This window comes from Mizuhopecten yessoensis, unplaced genomic scaffold, assembly GCF_002113885.1.
Source record: "Mizuhopecten yessoensis strain PY_sf001 unplaced genomic scaffold, ASM211388v2 scaffold5519, whole genome shotgun sequence".
In the NCBI taxonomy this organism is placed as follows: Eukaryota; Metazoa; Mollusca; class Bivalvia; order Pectinida; family Pectinidae; genus Mizuhopecten; species Mizuhopecten yessoensis.
Genome location: NW_018406089.1, coordinates 779,836 through 800,107, shown reverse-complemented (window position 1 = coordinate 800,107; position 20,272 = coordinate 779,836). Strand labels below are relative to the sequence as shown.

General features: G+C 34.4%; 1 protein-coding gene across 25 annotated transcripts in view; it reads right to left on the bottom strand.

The window, feature by feature from the left end:
* LOC110450814 overlaps positions 1–5,504 on the bottom strand; it is a 75,411-nt gene extending 69,907 nt beyond the window's left edge. For all 25 annotated transcript variants that reach the window (XM_021498532.1, XM_021498541.1, XM_021498543.1 and 22 more), the window contains exon 1: positions 5,193–5,504. The gene's annotated coding sequence lies outside the window, so the exon portion shown is untranslated. The remainder of the gene's footprint in view (positions 1–5,192) is intronic.
* Between the last annotated feature and the right edge of the window lie 14,768 nt (positions 5,505–20,272).

Genomic DNA, 20,272 nt, shown 5'->3' with positions numbered 1-20,272 from the left:
ACAACGGTAATCAATATTTCAAACAGGTGTTTTAACCTTACTGTCGCTGTGCCATAGGGAAGCAACTACATATTACAGCGACAGACTGGGGAATCAAAGCGTTAGGCCCTAGAGCCCTGCTCATCTGAGACCGCACTGGTTATATCTACCAAATTATTATCTTCTGAAAAGTAATAAGTTATGCAAAATGACATCAATTAGTTCGTTTAAAATTTGACTAAATCTCCCCTAAACATTACTCGAGTATATTACCATCTTGATGGTAGTACGCATGTATGTATAGTGTTGTTTACAATGACGTAAATATTTGTTCTGCTAAATTGTGTTCGAGATATATATTGCTTTTGACAACTAACATCTAATTCCAGTTGTAGTTAACCAGTAATTGAAGATGGTGAATACAAATATGTATCATCGTAGAAGTGATACTTCTCGTGAATCATCTGGTACAATAGAGGGGGAATTGGGCCAACCGATGACCACAAATGAGAGCGTAATAGCAGTGTATTACACTGATTATATTTAAACACGTTATTCACGAAGACTATTAACGTTTTGCCATGTAACAGTATCTACGTCTCCATAAGTTGACATATGAGCTCACAGTTATACTTAACTTCCATATCAATATTTTTGTAAACATACAACCACTGTGGTAGCTTCTGGAAGCAACGCTATATGCGTTGTTGCGAAATACGGTAGGAACGCATGATTGTAAGCAAATTCACTACAGTATGTACCTGTGTGTTTTGATTTTGACCGTTTACATTCTAGATGTTTGTTTAAGCTAAAACGAAGGTTACATGGGGATGACGGTAGTTAACAACAAAACAAACTAAAATAGAGGTATATAATATGGTGTTAACAAAGCTCAGAGAACTCTCCCATTGGGCTTTACCAGCCGTTAAACCTAGCAATGGCAACCATTTAAAAGGTAGACTCGTCCCTTGCAAAGTGTTTAGGAAAAGAATACGGTCCTATTAACATTTGCATACCTGGTTATGACATACCATAGCGCGGCTACGTAAACAATAGGAATATTAATCACTGGAGAATATTCTGGCATCCCCTTACAAAACAATGTACTAGTAATCGCCTCTTTATATAGGAACATTTATACACAATGTACAAAGCACTTTGCACAGTACGCTCAATTCAAATCCTCATAGCACAGAGGAGATTAATCATTCTTCAAGACACATGTGTGAAGCCAATACAGTGTGTTTGAGTAAGTCGGTGAAAATAAGAACAGTTAATACCTTCATGTTACAATTGTGAGTAGGAATTGGGCCAGTAATGATACGAGAATATACATATCATATTGAGTTTAAAGAGTTATAAAGGCTTTAAATGATTGATATACCATAGCTTATCAAAGTGAGATGTTTTTTGAAAGAATTGCTCGTACAATACATAATAGAAGATAAAATGCAAACTGTCAAAGGACTGTTTTGGTGTCGGCCATTGTCAACCATTCAACTTATAAAATATGATTATATTACGTGTAATTACCAAATTATCAAATAACACATCGGACAGTTCGATTTCTAATAAAAATGTGTTTTATGAAGCCAACAAATAAACCGCTGGTAGGTGTACACGCTTTGTAGGTAACAATCCCTAAACTGAAGTCACCATCAAAGTTGGCGAGTGTTTAATTGCAGAGATAAGCGAGGTAAGCATACGTATTATGGATGTTCATTCATTAAGGCCCGAGGGTGATATGTGGCTACGATAACCTTTGTCACAATACCGGGCGATAACATCAGCCAATTACACCCCTGAGCATAAATCATTACCAGTATTGCCGGTATTGGCGTTGAACGTCTACCCGCCTAATTAAATACCAATCATCGTATGAATTACGCTACTGCGGTCAGGGTAAGTCCAATCGGACAAGTTACGTGACTTTGTATATAATTTTATCTACTGTACAACATTCGATTCAAACACCACTGTAACCTTTAGAACAACAAAGTTATATTTTGTGTTTACTACTGCCAGTTTAGCACCCCGGTGACAGGTAATGAGTTTGGTAGATATCATCGTAAGTTCCCAATGCAATTAAACGTTTGTAACATGACATTAACTGTTGCTAAGCGATATATAAACAACTGCAAAAAATAGTCCCTACATAAGTCATTACTACAATTATATTACATGAAAAATAACCTGGTCTGCGAGTAAGGTTTAAATGGACATGACACATATTTGATGTAACGTTTCTAAAGGAGGTATTTACTTTCCCTGTTTCATACGGAAAATTGCTCAACTTATTTCTTACAATTTTGAGGTCTTTTCAACATGAAATGCTATCTCATTACTCCATGATTGGCCTGCGATTACGGTCACATACCTCAATTCAAAATTGTTAAAGAGTTAGTTCATATATATACGTCTATACTATGGCCAACATGAAATCTAATCCGTGGCTCGTTAGATTAGAGAGCAAATATATCAGTATATACTAGCTTCCATGACATCAACGCAGTAACTCAAAATTAATGTGGAATAGGAAACAAAAGCAATGAGACACAAAGAACAAAACCATGGACTCGTGAACATAGGGCTCCGTAACTAAAAATAAACTTTGGCACCTGACAGCTAAACTCTATATGTTCCTTATTGACATGGTATACAGGTCATTGCTACCATGGAAATTCAAATATCGATAAAACATTAACATCATATAAATTTTATAGCAGTTAAATTTGGGATTTGCGCAAAAGAATCAACGTTCGATCCGATATAGATATCGCAGTCACTAACAGTTCAAAGAAATCAGGGTCTTTACAGACTTAAAAAAGAGTATAAGCACACTTACAGAGAAATTTCTTCTGAGACCAACACTTGGTGGATTTGCTATAAAAGACAGCAGAGGAACCTTCGTAACTATTGCTACACACAAGACTTGGACCTGGTGTTGACAAGTGGAAGGAGTAGCAGCACCAGAAAGGCCGTTGCTATAGACTAACGATGGGATTGTTGACTCTCCCATTTATTGGTTTACTTTATTCTAATCATTAGTACAAACACTTGACAAGGATTTGCATCCACTTACAATGACCGACCACATTTTATAGATGAAATCATTATGATGATGTCGACTTCATAGAAAATGGTTTTGGTTCCAAAAATAGCAAATATAACTTACAATGGCAGCATAGTATGTGCTACTGTAATTCAAATACAAAACGTTAGAAAAAATATCCGAAATGGTTTTGTACTTTTATTTTTTTTAATAACTTTAAGTGCATTATGTTCTGTGTGGCATGACGTCAACTACTAGTGTCGGATGTTTGATAGTTAATTGTACTACAGTCACAAACTTTACAATCTGGTATCAAAGTTAAAATTGAAAACCAACACCGATGCAATCTGCAGATGAAAAGAACCAGGTGATTACAGCCAGAGTGTGCGCCTTTCATACTTTGTTAACGAACGGTTCGAAGTATTTGTTGGATTAGAGGACCAAGCCTTCAACATCGATATGATGTATAGATCTGCGATGATGTATATAGAAAATTGAAACTGGCGTACCTAAACACTTTAACACTAAGGTTGTGAATAAAGGTCGCCTGATTCATGATTGAGTAAGTCAGCAATTCCTGTGAGAAAAGAAAGGTTATGGTTACGGCTTTCTATGTCTATGGTGTATTCAAACTTAAAGAGTCACAAAAACCTGCAATCCATAACATGTCTAAAAAAACACGGGAAAGCGTTAGCGTTTGATGCAAATATTGAATCGACAGGCTATGTATGTCAAGGTACAGAACCGCGTTTTATACAGCAATACTATTATGTTTAAACAAATTATCAAACTTACTGAACCATGTGTTGATTACTATTTCCGATGTGGTGTGTTCGGTAAAAAAAGAGTACACTACCACTATAATTAACTCCGACCTTTCTCATTCACCTTGCACGTATCGTAATCAATATCAATTTCCATAATAATTACATGTCCTCGACATACCGTTCAAATTCTTTGTACACAATTTCACGTTGATAATATATATATACACATCTACATTAAGCTAGCTAGTTACTTAACCAGATTATACCTCTATTTAAAAGTCATGTTTTGACAACTTAATCCGGCCAAACTATGTCAGTCTTAAAATCTAATGGAGAACAACACATCGCCCAAAGCTGGAAATGTGAATATGTATAGATATTTAATGCATCTTATCAAAGTCCACGACTTTTCAGTAGTTCAAAGCTTTTAATTTCAACTACCTATTAACATGAACCTTGGGTGACCAACCCTTCGGCGTGTGATAGGATTTTAGTATGTTTTCTTAACTCTCTAGGATAGAACAGCTCCCTCTCATGTAGATGTGTTTATAAAGTGTATACATACATACACCCTGTATAACACTCAACCTAGTTACCGCGCATGCGTGATAACCATATCGACTTTCACTTTAGCAACGCTCGCATTGATGAATATACGTGTGACATTTAAACGATACGGAACTGATTGTAAATTGTTATTCGGTCTCACAGCACTAAATTTTTATCACGGGGAGAATAGTTCACGAGTTTAAATGTAAACAAGTACAACGTCAAAGGAAAATAAAACTCAGTGTTTAAACTGGTATGAATTTGGTACACAAGGGCTTGTCTTTAAGGATGAAAATAAAGCACGCAACGCAATTTGTAAATTGTTTTGTTTGACATTGTTCAATTCACCCCCAATACCTCAATAGAATATTATACACACGGATATTCCGTTTGCATGCTAAGAGTTAACGCTTGAATAAAAATAACATCGATGCAAATAACCCTACACACGAGCGTGATGGTTCAACACATGACAGCTTGACGGTAACACAGGTAAATATATGTTATTGAAAAGAATTCATCTGCCTACCTGCTGGGCAATATTGTATGAAGGGTTTTAAACTAACCTTGTGTACAAATACACGGAATAGATACTAGCTGTTATCCTAAAGACTTATTATTAAAAAGTAGGAACAGCATTGAGATGATTCGTTAAGTGCTCATCAATATACAAAGAAGGTACATTTTTATTTGTTCGTTATTTGCACAATTCATGTTGACATCAATTTCATAAAAAGGACACATTTCAATATATTCACACTGTGTGTTGGTTTCGGCTCTGAGTACTTTAAGCTACATGATATGCAAAAAAAAAAAATGTATAAATACACATGAGTATTACTTACCCTGTATGCTCTTGGAGACAATCCAACACAGTATATACAATACTTCTCCTGGCTTCAATAAATTTCCACTGTGTCTAACGATGAAGCACTATGGACCAAATCCTATCCTGCAATGAACACACTGTTTAGAAAACTGATCCTGCTCCTCTGTGTGTACGCTGACCGTCCGGAGTGAAGGTCTGATTACCAACAAAATAAAACCTTGCTGACAATCCTGAGAGCACCGTTTACCGATTCCGCTGTGCGTGTGTATCCCACCCGACGTAGTACTGTACTGTACACGGGCACACCAGTGCTGTATGTAAATAAAGTCGGTCGTACGTTCTGTTTAGAACAAGGGGCGACAACTTATTGGAATTAATTTTAAACGCAGTATTTGTAAATAGCTTATACGTTATTTACTGTGTATCATATGCGTGTTAAAACAGAAAGGGGTGTTGTTGTATAATAGTTAGTATACTGACTGAGTAAATATTTGATTTTTATCTATTAAATATATAACATCGTTTATTTGTAATGTATTATGAAATACAATCTCTAAAACCATATTCAGACACACCTGATTCTGTGCACCTATTTTTTTTTTTTATCAAACTATTAGAAACACTGTTCGTAATGATATTAGATGTAAATATAAACATGAGACCAAACTGACCAGAAACCTGATATTTTTGTATCTGATCTTAAGGTTAAAGTGTACAAGAATGAACCACAAATTATATGAACAATAAAGGCTCAAAAAACAACTTAACAACAGACGTGTACTGTACGAAACAGTCTTCGGATAAACGGCAAGCAATCACCATCACAATAAACAACTAAACAACAGACGCGTACCGTACGAAACAGTCATCTGATAAACGGCAGGCAATCACCATCTCAATAACCAACAAAACAACAGACGTGTACCGAACGTAACAGACATCTGATAAACGGCAAGCAATCACCATCTCAATAACCAACAAAACAACAGACGTGTACCGAACGTAACAGACATCTGATAAACGGCAAGCAATGACCATCACAATAAACAACTAAACAACAGACGTGTACAGTACGAAACAGACATCTGATAAACGACAAGCAATCACCATCACAATAAACAACTAAACATCAGACGCGTACCGTACGAAACAGTCATCTGATAAACGGCAAGCAATCCCCATCACAATAAACAACTAAACAACAGACGCGTACCATACGAAACAGTCATCTGATAAACGGCAAGCAATCCCCATCACAATAAACAACTAAACAACAGACGCGTACCGTACGAAACAGTCATCTGATAAACGGCAGGCAATCACAATCTCAATAACCAACAAAACAACAGACGTGTACCGAACGTAACAGACATCTGGTAAACGGCAAGCAATCACCATCACAATAAACAACTAAACAACAGACGCGTACCATACGAAACAGTCATCTGATAAACGGCAAGCAATCCCCATCACAATAAACAACTAAACAACAGACGCGTACCATACGAAACAGTCATCTGATAAACGGCAAGCAATCCCCATCACAATAAACAACTAAACAACAGACGCGTACCGTACGAAACAGTCATATGATAAACGGCAAGCAATCACCATCACAATAAATAACTAAACAACAGACGCGTACCGTACGAAACAGTCATATGATAAACGGCAAGCAATCACCATCACAATAAACAACTAAACAACAGACGCGTACCGTACGAAACAGTCATATGATAAACGGCAAGCAATCACCATCACAATAAATAACTAAACAACAGACGCGTACCGTACGAAACAGACATCTGATAAACGGCAAGCAATCACCATCACAATAAATAACTAAACGACAGACATGTAACGTACGAAACAGACATCTGATAAACGACAAGCAATCACCATCACAATAAACAACTTAACAACAGACTTGTACCGTACGAAACAGACATCTAATAAACGACAAGCAATCACCATCACAATAAACAACTTAACAACAGACATGTACCGAACGTAACAGACTTCTGATAAACGGCAAGCAATCACCATCACAATAAACAACTAAACAACAGACGCGTACCGTACGAAACAGTCATCTGATAAACGACAAGCAATCACCATCACAATAAATAACTAAACGACAGACATGTAACGTACGAAACAGACATCTGATAAACGACAAGCAATCAGCATCTCAATAAACAACTAAACAACAGACGTGTTCCGTACGAAACAGACATCTGATAAACGGCAAGCAAGCACCATCTCAATAAACAACTAAACAACAGACGTGTACCGTACGAAACAGTCATCTGATAAACGACAAGCAATCACCATCACAATGAACAACTTAACAACAGACGTGTACAGTACGAAACAGACATCTGATAAACGACAAGCAACCACCATCACAATAAACAACTTAACAACAGACATGTACCGAACGAAACAGACTTCTGATAAACGGCAAGCAATCACAATCACAATAAACAACTAAACAACAGACGTGTACAGTACGAAACAGACATCTGATAAACGACAAGCATAAACGGCAAGCAATCACCATCACAATAAACAACTTAACAACAGACTTGTACCGTACGAAACAGACATCTAATAAACGACAAGCAATCACCATCACAATAAATAACTAAACGACAGACATGTAACGTACGAAACAGACATCTGATAAACGACAAGCAACCACCATCACAATAAACAACTTAACAACAGACTTGTACCGTACGAAACAGACATCTAATAAACGACAAGCAATCACCATCACAATAAACAACTAAACAACAGACGTGTACAGTACGAAACAGACATCTGATAAACGACAAGCATAAACGGCAAGCAATCACCATCACAATAAATAACTAAACAACAGACGTGTACCGTACGAAACAGTCATCTGATAAACGGCAAGCAAGTACAATCAAAATAAACAAAACGACAATATACACCTGAAAGCAATAGGAGAAACAATATGACATTTACTATAGTGTTTCCAGTCAGAGTGAAAAACTAAAATCGATAAAACTAGGACAAAATATGAACAGAGGAAAAAATACATGGACGTTCCACAGGGTGAAGAAATGCATACCCTTTTCGAAGCAAATTTGCCTCTGTACTTTACGAGGTTCTTTATTCCCCCATTTGTTATTTTCCGTATTCCGAATGTGTCCTTGGTTGTTGACGTTGGTCTGATGGTTTTGTTTAATTGTTAACAACACATTCGGAAACTAAACGTTTGAGCAAAAGTGTTAACATTAATAGTGTTATTTAGTTATGTCTCATGAAGAGATCAGATATGGACGTCACTTTTCGAAGAATTTCTTTTGCATGTTTGGTGCCCGTATTGATTTTGATTTGTTTCTTAAATTGTGACAAAAATAAATCAGACCTGCCAACTGAAAAAAGAACTGTAATATCACAAATCCTCTAAATGGTGCCGTTTATCTGACACGTTTTAATGCTAGTTAGTCGTTGGGACTATTTACATTAAGCAGGAACTAGTGTTCGATAAATGAATATGAACACGTGTACTCGAGTAAAACATCGTATGTGAGTTGAATTGATGATATATCGATTACGTCACTATTCTCACATGCCTTGACAAAGATTCGATTGTTGCGACACACTTCCTATAAATTTCCTATAACAGAGTTGAGATATCAAGTAAATATAGCGTCAGTATTTTATTTGTACACGTTCCATGGGAGTCCCGCTGGTCTACATTGGGATCTGGAGTATTTGATACCGGGAGAGGCCATTGCATTAAAATGGTGAGGAATTTGAACCTTTCTCAAATTCAATATAGCCAGAATAATTTTGAGTTTAAAAAATGTTTGGTTTGCACTGTCGTAAAGGAGGTCGTCACAATTCATGTATTTTAGGTATCAGCTTTAGAGTGCATGTAAATGTTTTTAAATCTCAATCTTTGCTCTATCAATAGACTTTAAAAATGAATTAAGATTATTTTGTATATACATTTTGTTTAATGTATTGGGTAGTTTCATTTAGAACTTTAATCTGTTATAAACGACCCGAGTATATCATCATCGACTAGGATTGAATAGTATTTACATTTGTATAGCCTTGGAATAGCGTGCACTCTAATCAAACCACACGAAAATAAATTAATAAAATTTAATGCACATTTGGGAAGTTTAAATCAAACATTCAATAACTCTGTCTATATAATTTGAATAGACATAATGTATTACAAAATATATCTATAAATACTAATGTATAAACGCAACACTTTTCATATTGTTTAATGATTAATAATGATTAAATAATTATGAAACAATATGATCATTGAGAAGTCTATAACAATGGTATCACGAGCAACACGAAAACAATGCTTTACTTTGTTTCCTCTCATAGCACCGTGCCGCAAATATAACCGATAGATGATGTGTAACAATTGATGGCACCAGATAGTTACCAACTAACTAACTCAGGGTATCACGAACGTCACAAAAACAGGTATAGAGCACAGACACCGCGGGCGAAACTAGGAACTATATTTCTAGGAAGTTCTCAATTCCACGAGTGACAGTCTCGGTCACTAGCGACCTAAAACATGGTTTACAACTCTTTTTATCATGGAAAATTGTCACACTTACCTTTTTCTTGGACGTATATTGACGACTTCTCGATATAAAACTACTGTGTATTATTTACCGCGGAAAATGTTGAATCCATCTAGAAGAGATAGTTCAGAACACGTACTCAAATAAGAAAACGCATACTTACGGTCATCTTGATGTATTCGTAGTCGACCTTGAAAGCTCTGTAAAACAGAAAGGGAGATTTACAATGTATTGACAAATTAACCAATTAGAAAAGATGTCCAATTAGATGTATATCTACTTATTAATTTACTTTTTTGAGAATCTTAGGTTTGCCAATAAAGACATTCCAAGTATTGAGATACTGGAATCAGCACGTCAGTTTCGTCACTTCCAAGCCATGTAATAGCGTACCAATATGTGACAACAACCAAATATGTAAAAACACGAAACATGTATCAAATCTATTAATTTGTGTATTTATCGTTAATGTTTCACATATTTTCACGCTGCAATGTTCTCTAAGTACATTTAGCAAAGATCCTTTTATACAAATTGTATCAGACTATCACACAGTTGGGTATAGCGGCAGAATATTTTCCCCTGAACCTGCGAGAGATACCAGAGAATGAATATAATGACCAAAATAAGTAAATACTTTAAATTAATCATTAACTACATCATCATACACAACAAGAACTAATCCCTAGGGGTGAAATTCTTAACCCCGCCCCAGGCCGGAAAGTTTCTCAAGCAGCCAAGCTAGCACTCGGGAATATTCGTGTTTGGCAACTCAACAATATTTCCCTTTCACCGATAAAGGTGTGGATATTCACACATATCCTGGGTAGGAGAAAAAGTTTTTCTTGTGCTAAATATGTATCACCTATCATAGTGTTTTCTATGGCAAGCCAACTTAACATGTATTCAAGGAGCAATGTCGATCCTGTATTTCATCGAATGATATAAGATATCTCATTTAATTTCTATATGAGATATCTCATATAGGATATAAGATATCTCATATAGTATCTAAGATATCTTACATACGATATAAGATATATTAAATACTATATGAGATATCTTATATAATATATAAGATATCTAATATAGAAATTAAATGAGATATCTTATAGAAGTATATAAGATATCATATATACTATATAAGATATCTTATATAATATATAAGATATCTAATATAGAAATTAAACGAGATATCTTATACAAGTATATAAGATATCATATATACTATATAAGATATCTGATATAGAATGAGATTTCGTGGCATTAAAAACCAGAAACTAATTTCTCCCTCGGGAATAATTCGGGGCACATTCAGGATTGCATTGGGCGCAATGGCGGAGATGGATGGTACGGATGCTGAATTTTCCCTAGGCCTTGCTCGCCTTGTCTCTCTTATAGAGGGCAAAGCAGAGGCTGCCATTTCCCGCACTCTTGAAGAGGGCTCATACATAATGGCGGCGACAGGAACTCGTGTTGTTACAGCAAGCCTACTGTCCCTACGTAGATCCTCGAGGTATTCCGGACGGGGAGACTTCCTTTTCGACATTTTGTTAAAATCTCGTTCCTATATAAGATATCTTATTTAGTAACGAGACTTTAATAATATAAGATATCTTATATAGCTATATGAGATATCTTATATATTATATAAGATATCTTATATAGAAAATTAAATGGGATATCTTATATACGATATAAGATATCTTATATAGCATCTCATTTAATTTCTATATGAGATATCTTATATAATATATAAGATATCTTATATATATCTTATATATTATATAAGATATCTCATATACTATATAAGATATCTTTTATAAATCGATGAAATACAGGATCGACATTGCTCCTTGAATAAATGTTAAGTTGGCTTGCCATAGTTTTCTGTCAAATCAAGGAATATCTGTGTGTCAATTCACCATCGTATCGGTTTCATCATGTCAGACACATAAACACCATTCTTTGAATGTAAACTCAACAAGCAGTTTGTTATGTTACTACAGAGGAAAGGAAATAAACGTTGGTGAAACCAGCCGTCATGTTTGTCAGAGTTCAGTGGGAATGTGACTATCGGTGTCACATATCAAGCTGACCAATAGTAGTCAGTGATTGATATCTTTAATTTCGTTTTCTGGAAGACAATTCATTTGAAAATTGTTTTCTTATTGACAATTCATTATCCATTTGAATGTGAAATTAAAGAATCGGGCTTATATCTTATAGTCTTTCTTTAAATAGCATTTTTTTTTATATCATATCGGCTAGTACTGTTGTAGTCATAATCCCTATTGGCATACAGATTATCTGTTGAAATAAATTAATTAAGCTTAACATTTTTATGGTTTTCAATGACCTAGCAATGTAGTTTAAAATATCGAAAAAAATGTTTCAATGAACTATGAGTGTGTTCTTTCAGGACACGCTTACTTGATTTGTATATCTTTATTGACGAATCCTGCTTTATATATCTTTTAAATGGAGTTGTGTGGGCAGGAGAAAACCACTTTCTCTAATATTCCATGCGTACGGCGACTTCGGGGATTGAACCCCGGCCGCCTTCTTGGAAGGCCGGAGTGTTAACCACTCGACCAATCGACCAATCCGCCCATTGACAAATAAAAGATATAACGAGCGTTTATTCTACAGAGGTTGAGAGGTGTCGTGGTCATCATGACTTTATTTTTTTAGATATCGACTCCAGTATCTACCATAAAAGCATGTTTACTGTAACACGTTTCGTTGGCCAGCGGCATACATGTACTTACTGGATTTACCAAGAACCAATAATTACGGATGCCACGCTCTTTTAAAAAGCGCGCTTACCGAAATTTACCTCAAGGTCTTTTTTGTAGATTCATCGATGTCGGTCCTTAAAATTGATCCGTGTCGACCTTAATCTTGTTTGTATTTTAAGTTTTTTGCATCATGAAACCGTTTTCATGTCCCTTCCTAAAGGTTAATGGCTTAGGCTGCTATCAAAGGTCTATGTTATCATTTATTATTATCTTTTATTTTTAAACTATACTCAGCATCACAACACACGAGCAGATATGTGTGCGTTATACATATTCACATAAGTGATTTTAAAATCATTAATACCCCTCCTAAAGGTTTGCCGAGATTTGTATCTACATCTATACTATCTTTGACGACATCGGAAGAATTCTGGAAGTGGCAAGCTTTATGGCTAAAGTAGATCGGGCATTATTTTGATCGCGGTAAGAGTGTAGTTTATTTACATTTTGGCTGGGGATGCGAGTTACTTGTGATCCCATGAAGACCGGTAATACTCAATATATCCAGTAGTCTACACGCTCCTGGCGGTTGCTACTTATTCTGTAGTGTATTTAGACCTATATCTCTTTTCGCATTTACGATTGTTCGAAGGCAAATGTATCCATACAAGATAACAATACGTACACCAATGCTTCAAACCTGGGCGAGTCCAGAGAAACACCACAATCGTCTGGAGGTATCTAACCTGGGCGAGTCCAGAGAAACACCACAATCGTCTGGAGGTATCTAACCTGGGCGAGTCCAGAGAAACACCACAATGGTCTGGAGGTATCTAACCTGGGCGAGTTCAGAGAAACACCACAATGGTCTGGAAGTATCTAACCTGGGCGAGTCCAGAGAAACACCACAATGGTTTGGAGGTATCTAACCTGGGCGAGTTCAGAGAAATACCATAATCGTCTGGAGTTCTCTCTTCATATTTTCTAATATAGATCAAGTATGAACATATATTTCTTACCGTATGTTTTCTACACAATAAGAAATGTTATAGTCGCCATTATCATGACCGGATTTCCAGTTAAGGGGATTCAATTATTTACCCTAATATAAGACACGTCCACAGTGTCACCGATAGATCATAGGGTTTGGGTTTGACAGAGATCACGAAGGGAGTCACTTGTGGTGCAGTATTATACCATAGAACCTAATGGAACATTTGATTTCGCCTGATTTGTTTTTAGTTTATGTCTTTAATTTTGGTGTCGCCTGTATAACTGTGGTTGCTCCAAAAAGGGAAAAAAAGAATGATACACAATGTCATAATTTATTAAATAAGTAATTACAGTTATAACAGTAGTTTAAATGCAGTATAAAATGTCGCTAAAAAGAAGCATCAACAGACGATATAAACAGATTACCCTTTGGTTGTAATGTGATTGAGCTTTGTTGACGTTGCGTTGTCAGGGCCCAACATTTCAAAGTCTAGTCAGTTTAATGAGTGCGTCACACAAATTTATCAAAATGTTGTGCTACAGAAAATTCAGAAAATTCACAAATATTATCATGTACCTCATCTTCAAATGAACAATTTGATTCTTAAACATGACGTTTTAGCTTTGAAAACCTTTTTGAAATCTTTTTGAGTTAGGTTTTGATTAATTAAGCTAATCAGTCTTTGAACACCAGCTGGAACTTAATTTACATAGATGATGTACAAGTTAGGTGTGAAATATACAGCAATGAACTGGGAATTTGTGCATGTGACGCATTATAAAACATGCTTAGTTCTGTATCATAGCAAATCTAACTGAAGTTTTTTTTTTGACTTACAATAAGCTAAATTTAGAGTTTTTTTGTTCTTTAGTCAAGTTTTTAAGTTTATTTATTTTTCTTTTGAAAAGTCGTAACCTGATTTTTAGGGTGAAGTTTTTTTTATTATTTTTTCTTACATGTTGTAACCTAAATTTCAGAGTGAACACTGTAATCATGAAAAATTTGTAAGCTAAGTTTAGAGTTTGTTATTTACTTTAGGTAAGCCAAGTTCTGAGCTTGCCATGTGGCACTTCAGGTAAGCCATTGTCAGAGAGTTTGATTGTGTTACTTTGTGTAAGCTTTAACAGAGTTTTATTGTGTTACTTTGTGTAAGCTTTAACAGAGTTTTATTGTGTTACTTTGTGTAAGCTTTAACGGAGTGTTTCAGTACATCAGGTAAACTAACATAAAGGATGAGTAATTGGAGTTTGGTGCGAGAAAAAATCAATGTGTTGGTTTTGTACTAAATGTTATCTCCAACGATGTCTACAACTTGTATGTATTGTGTATTGTATCACCTTTGATTACTTTCGTGACACTAGTAAGATTCGAGGTCACAGAGTATTATATGCCATTCATCGCAATTAAATGTTCCAAGTTCTGTCATGATGATCAACATTCACAATCATCTAATTCAGAAATGACAAAGTTAGGGTACAAAATTACACCTTACATATGTATTAATATAAATAAATCAAGTGCAAAATTTGGTTCTTATATGGACAATATATCTTAAGAAGAAATTACCAATTGATTATGCATATACAGACATTATTATAAGTGCAAATATAATCCATTTGTATTTCAGAAGATTACAATACACAACAAGAATTGTGATATTATACACAACTCCTGAACATTTATTACTTATTCACAAATAATCTAGATCTCATCAAAAGCGTGTCTATCCTACTACATAGTAATAATCATTCTTTACAGACAATGCAATAACCATTACATGTCATGATCCATAGGAAACATTATTGAGAAATGCAATTCACTTTAAAATGAATAAATAGTATCAGTATTGATGTGCTTGGCAATTGTTCATGTCCTTTCTATACCAACTGTGCATCCCACTTAATTTGATTTCCTGTAATCTTTAAGAATGTGATTGATATAGTCACATAGTTTTCCCAATTCTGTACTTTATTACAGTAAGGTTCAAGCCTTGCCTAGTCCATATGATATATAGTTCGAAAAACAGCATATCAACCTCGTCAATTGTACAAAGTTAAATATCTGACTAGTTAGAAAGATTGCCATGTTTACCTCGAACAAACCATAAGCATAATATCATAGGCCTTCAGGTCGTGAGAGGAATTGTTTGAATATTTTAACACATTTAATCCTTATGCATTAAATTTCATTTTTGTAAACCAGCATGCTACAGAACAAGCATCATTACTTTAGGTCCTGTGGTAGAAGTTGTTTTTGACAAACTGTCAGATCATGGACTCAGAGTCCCATATACAACATGTCAGGTGAGCTAAAACAGTCAATTAAGTTGGATACACTGCAGATACTGATTGGTAACAGATAACCAGAAGCCTTTAAGCATTGGATTTAACTCAACTATTAAGATCATAAACATGTACTATTAACAAGAAACTCACTAAAGAGCACAATGATCGATATATATAATCACAGAGGTGGCTATTCACAGAATAAGTAGATATATTCTGAGGTACAGAACACACCTAAAACTTGTAAAACAGAAAAACATATAACACAATAAAAAAACACTAATGACAATGAAAAACATTTTTGTACATGGTACCATTAGAGATGGCGGGAAAAACTGTGACTTGACAAATACGTATGACACATTTTCTATATATTAAATACATTACATTACAAGAGAAATCCACAAAGGCTCAAGACATTTTAAAATATACCTATCAAAAATAGTTAAAGGTATGATTACACTGACTGATGACGGACACAGTACACTGCACAAAGTCATGGTAAAAAACCTAAATGACCTGCTTAATAGAGGTGACTTTCAGGCCACAGTAAAGTGAAATTTTCACTTTTGGAAAAGACAGTATAAGCAAATAAAAGGAAGTAAAAATTCACTACTACAAATCAGTAATCATAATGATAATCAAATGTCAAATGCTTATACTAGTCTACCATTAGGTACAAAATGACAAAATTATACTGGCCATTATGTTTTTTGTTGCAAAGTCGGTAACAGGGTTTCTTGAATAAAGCAATAAGTGCTACTATCTCAACAAGAATGAGACATTAAACAATATAAAAAAATGACATGGAGGACATTTGAGATATTGATGTTTGTTTGGTCCTGGAGGTCACACTGAGTGACAGACAACGGTAAAACACTGACATGTAACATTGATATGTACAACATAAAAGTCACATGGCGAGACGCCACAGTTCATGCACTTACTCATTTATATATTTATTGCAATATTACTATTTCAAAAGATATTTATCACTCTTAGGTTCCAACATACTGTTAGACATCATCTTCCTTTCAGCCCTATGTAACTTCAATAGACTCTACAATGCTTTGATCTGGTTGAGTCCATTATGGTAACAGTGGTGAAAGGGTTAATATGCATATAACAGACAAACAAATAATTACAGGGCTATCATATCATAAGTTGCATAAGTTTGTATTGCCAAGTAATAAAAACACTCAACACATCTTTGTTAACAGATCTCTGTCACATAAGTGGTTTTTCTAAGTTTTATCGCAAACAAAGAAGAGTTCAATTTTGTTTGGCAATTTTGAAAATTTACAATAAGAAAGAATAGTACTATGAAATAAATATTTATTTTCATTTTATTTTTCATAGAACCATCTCAGCTATGGGAATTTTATTGTTGGACATTTAATTAATTATAAAGGGATCTTGTCCACTGGACTACCAGTCATTATATTTGTTGGACATTTAATTATAAAGGGATCTTGTCCACTGGGCTACCAGTCATTATATTTGTTGGACATTTAATTATTAAGGAGNTAAGCTTTAACAGAGTTTTATTGTGTTACTTTGTGTAAGCTTTAACGGAGTGTTTCAGTACATCAGGTAAACTAACATAAAGGATGAGTAATTGGAGTTTGGTGCGAGAAAAAATCAATGTGTTGGTTTTGTACTAAATGTTATCTCCAACGATGTCTACAACTTGTATGTATTGTGTATTGTATCACCTTTGATTACTTTCGTGACACTAGTAAGATTCGAGGTCACAGAGTATTATATGCCATTCATCGCAATTAAATGTTCCAAGTTCTGTCATGATGATCAACATTCACAATCATCTAATTCAGAAATGACAAAGTTAGGGTACAAAATTACACCTTACATATGTATTAATATAAATAAATCAAGTGCAAAATTTGGTTCTTATATGGACAATATATCTTAAGAAGAAATTACCAATTGATTATGCATATACAGACATTATTATAAGTGCAAATATAATCCATTTGTATTTCAGAAGATTACAATACACAACAAGAATTGTGATATTATACACAACTCCTGAACATTTATTACTTATTCACAAATAATCTAGATCTCATCAAAAGCGTGTCTATCCTACTACATAGTAATAATCATTCTTTACAGACAATGCAATAACCATTACATGTCATGATCCATAGGAAACATTATTGAGAAATGCAATTCACTTTAAAATGAATAAATAGTATCAGTATTGATGTGCTTGGCAATTGTTCATGTCCTTTCTATACCAACTGTGCATCCCACTTAATTTGATTTCCTGTAATCTTTAAGAATGTGATTGATATAGTCACATAGTTTTCCCAATTCTGTACTTTATTACAGTAAGGTTCAAGCCTTGCCTAGTCCATATGATATATAGTTCGAAAAACAGCATATCAACCTCGTCAATTGTACAAAGTTAAATATCTGACTAGTTAGAAAGATTGCCATGTTTACCTCGAACAAACCATAAGCATAATATCATAGGCCTTCAGGTCGTGAGAGGAATTGTTTGAATATTTTAACACATTTAATCCTTATGCATTAAATTTCATTTTTGTAAACCAGCATGCTACAGAACAAGCATCATTACTTTAGGTCCTGTGGTAGAAGTTGTTTTTGACAAACTGTCAGATCATGGACTCAGAGTCCCATATACAACATGTCAGGTGAGCTAAAACAGTCAATTAAGTTGGATACACTGCAGATACTGATTGGTAACAGATAACCAGAAGCCTTTAAGCATTGGATTTAACTCAACTATTAAGATCATAAACATGTACTATTAACAAGAAACTCACTAAAGAGCACAATGATCGATATATATAATCACAGAGGTGGCTATTCACAGAATAAGTAGATATATTCTGAGGTACAGAACACACCTAAAACTTGTAAAACAGAAAAACATATAACACAATAAAAAAACACTAATGACAATGAAAAACATTTTTGTACATGGTACCATTAGAGATGGCGGGAAAAACTGTGACTTGACAAATACGTATGACACATTTTCTATATATTAAATACATTACATTACAAGAGAAATCCACAAAGGCTCAAGACATTTTAAAATATACCTATCAAAAATAGTTAAAGGTATGATTACACTGACTGATGACGGACACAGTACACTGCACAAAGTCATGGTAAAAAACCTAAATGACCTGCTTAATAGAGGTGACTTTCAGGCCACAGTAAAGTGAAATTTTCACTTTTGGAAAAGACAGTATAAGCAAATAAAAGGAAGTAAAAATTCACTACTACAAATCAGTAATCATAATGATAATCAAATGTCAAATGCTTATACTAGTCTACCATTAGGTACAAAATGACAAAATTATACTGGCCATTATGTTTTTTGTTGCAAAGTCGGTAACAGGGTTTCTTGAATAAAGCAATAAGTGCTACTATCTCAACAAGAATGAGACATTAAACAATATAAAAAAATGACATGGAGGACATTTGAGATATTGATGTTTGTTTGGTCCTGGAGGTCACACTGAGTGACAGACAACGGTAAAACACTGACATGTAACATTGATATGTACAACATAAAAGTCACATGGCGAGACGCCACAGTTCATGCACTTACTCATTTATATATTTATTGCAATATTACTATTTCAAAAGATATTTATCACTCTTAGGTTCCAACATACTGTTAGACATCATCTTCCTTTCAGCCCTATGTAACTTCAATAGACTCTACAATGCTTTGATCTGGTTGAGTCCATTATGGTAACAGTGGTGAAAGGGTTAATATGCATATAACAGACAAACAAATAATTACAGGGCTATCATATCATAAGTTGCATAAGTTTGTATTGCCAAGTAATAAAAACACTCAACACATCTTTGTTAACAGATCTCTGTCACATAAGTGGTTTTTCTAAGTTTTATCGCAAACAAAGAAGAGTTCAATTTTGTTTGGCAATTTTGAAAATTTACAATAAGAAAGAATAGTACTATGAAATAAATATTTATTTTCATTTTATTTTTCATAGAACCATCTCAGCTATGGGAATTTTATTGTTGGACATTTAATTAATTATAAAGGGATCTTGTCCACTGGACTACCAGTCATTATATTTGTTGGACATTTAATTATAAAGGGATCTTGTACACTGGGCTACCAGTCATTATATTTGTTATGTCAATGCTATTCTGCAGTATTACCCTGAATAATTTTCAAATGTTCTATTAAACAATATAAAGGAAGTAACAAAATTTGAATGGGAAAATAACTCATCAGGGTGTGTATACTGTAGAAAATGTTGAGTCTCTCTCCTTAAAATCTTAAGAACATTGACACCAACACAATTTGTAGATATGACTGATTTTTAAAAACTGATAAGAAGAATGATAAAGACAAATTTGAAACAGTTCCAATAATTATCATTATTTTATGATACATATACCATATGTATACTAACATGTATAAATTCAAAATAAAATTCAAC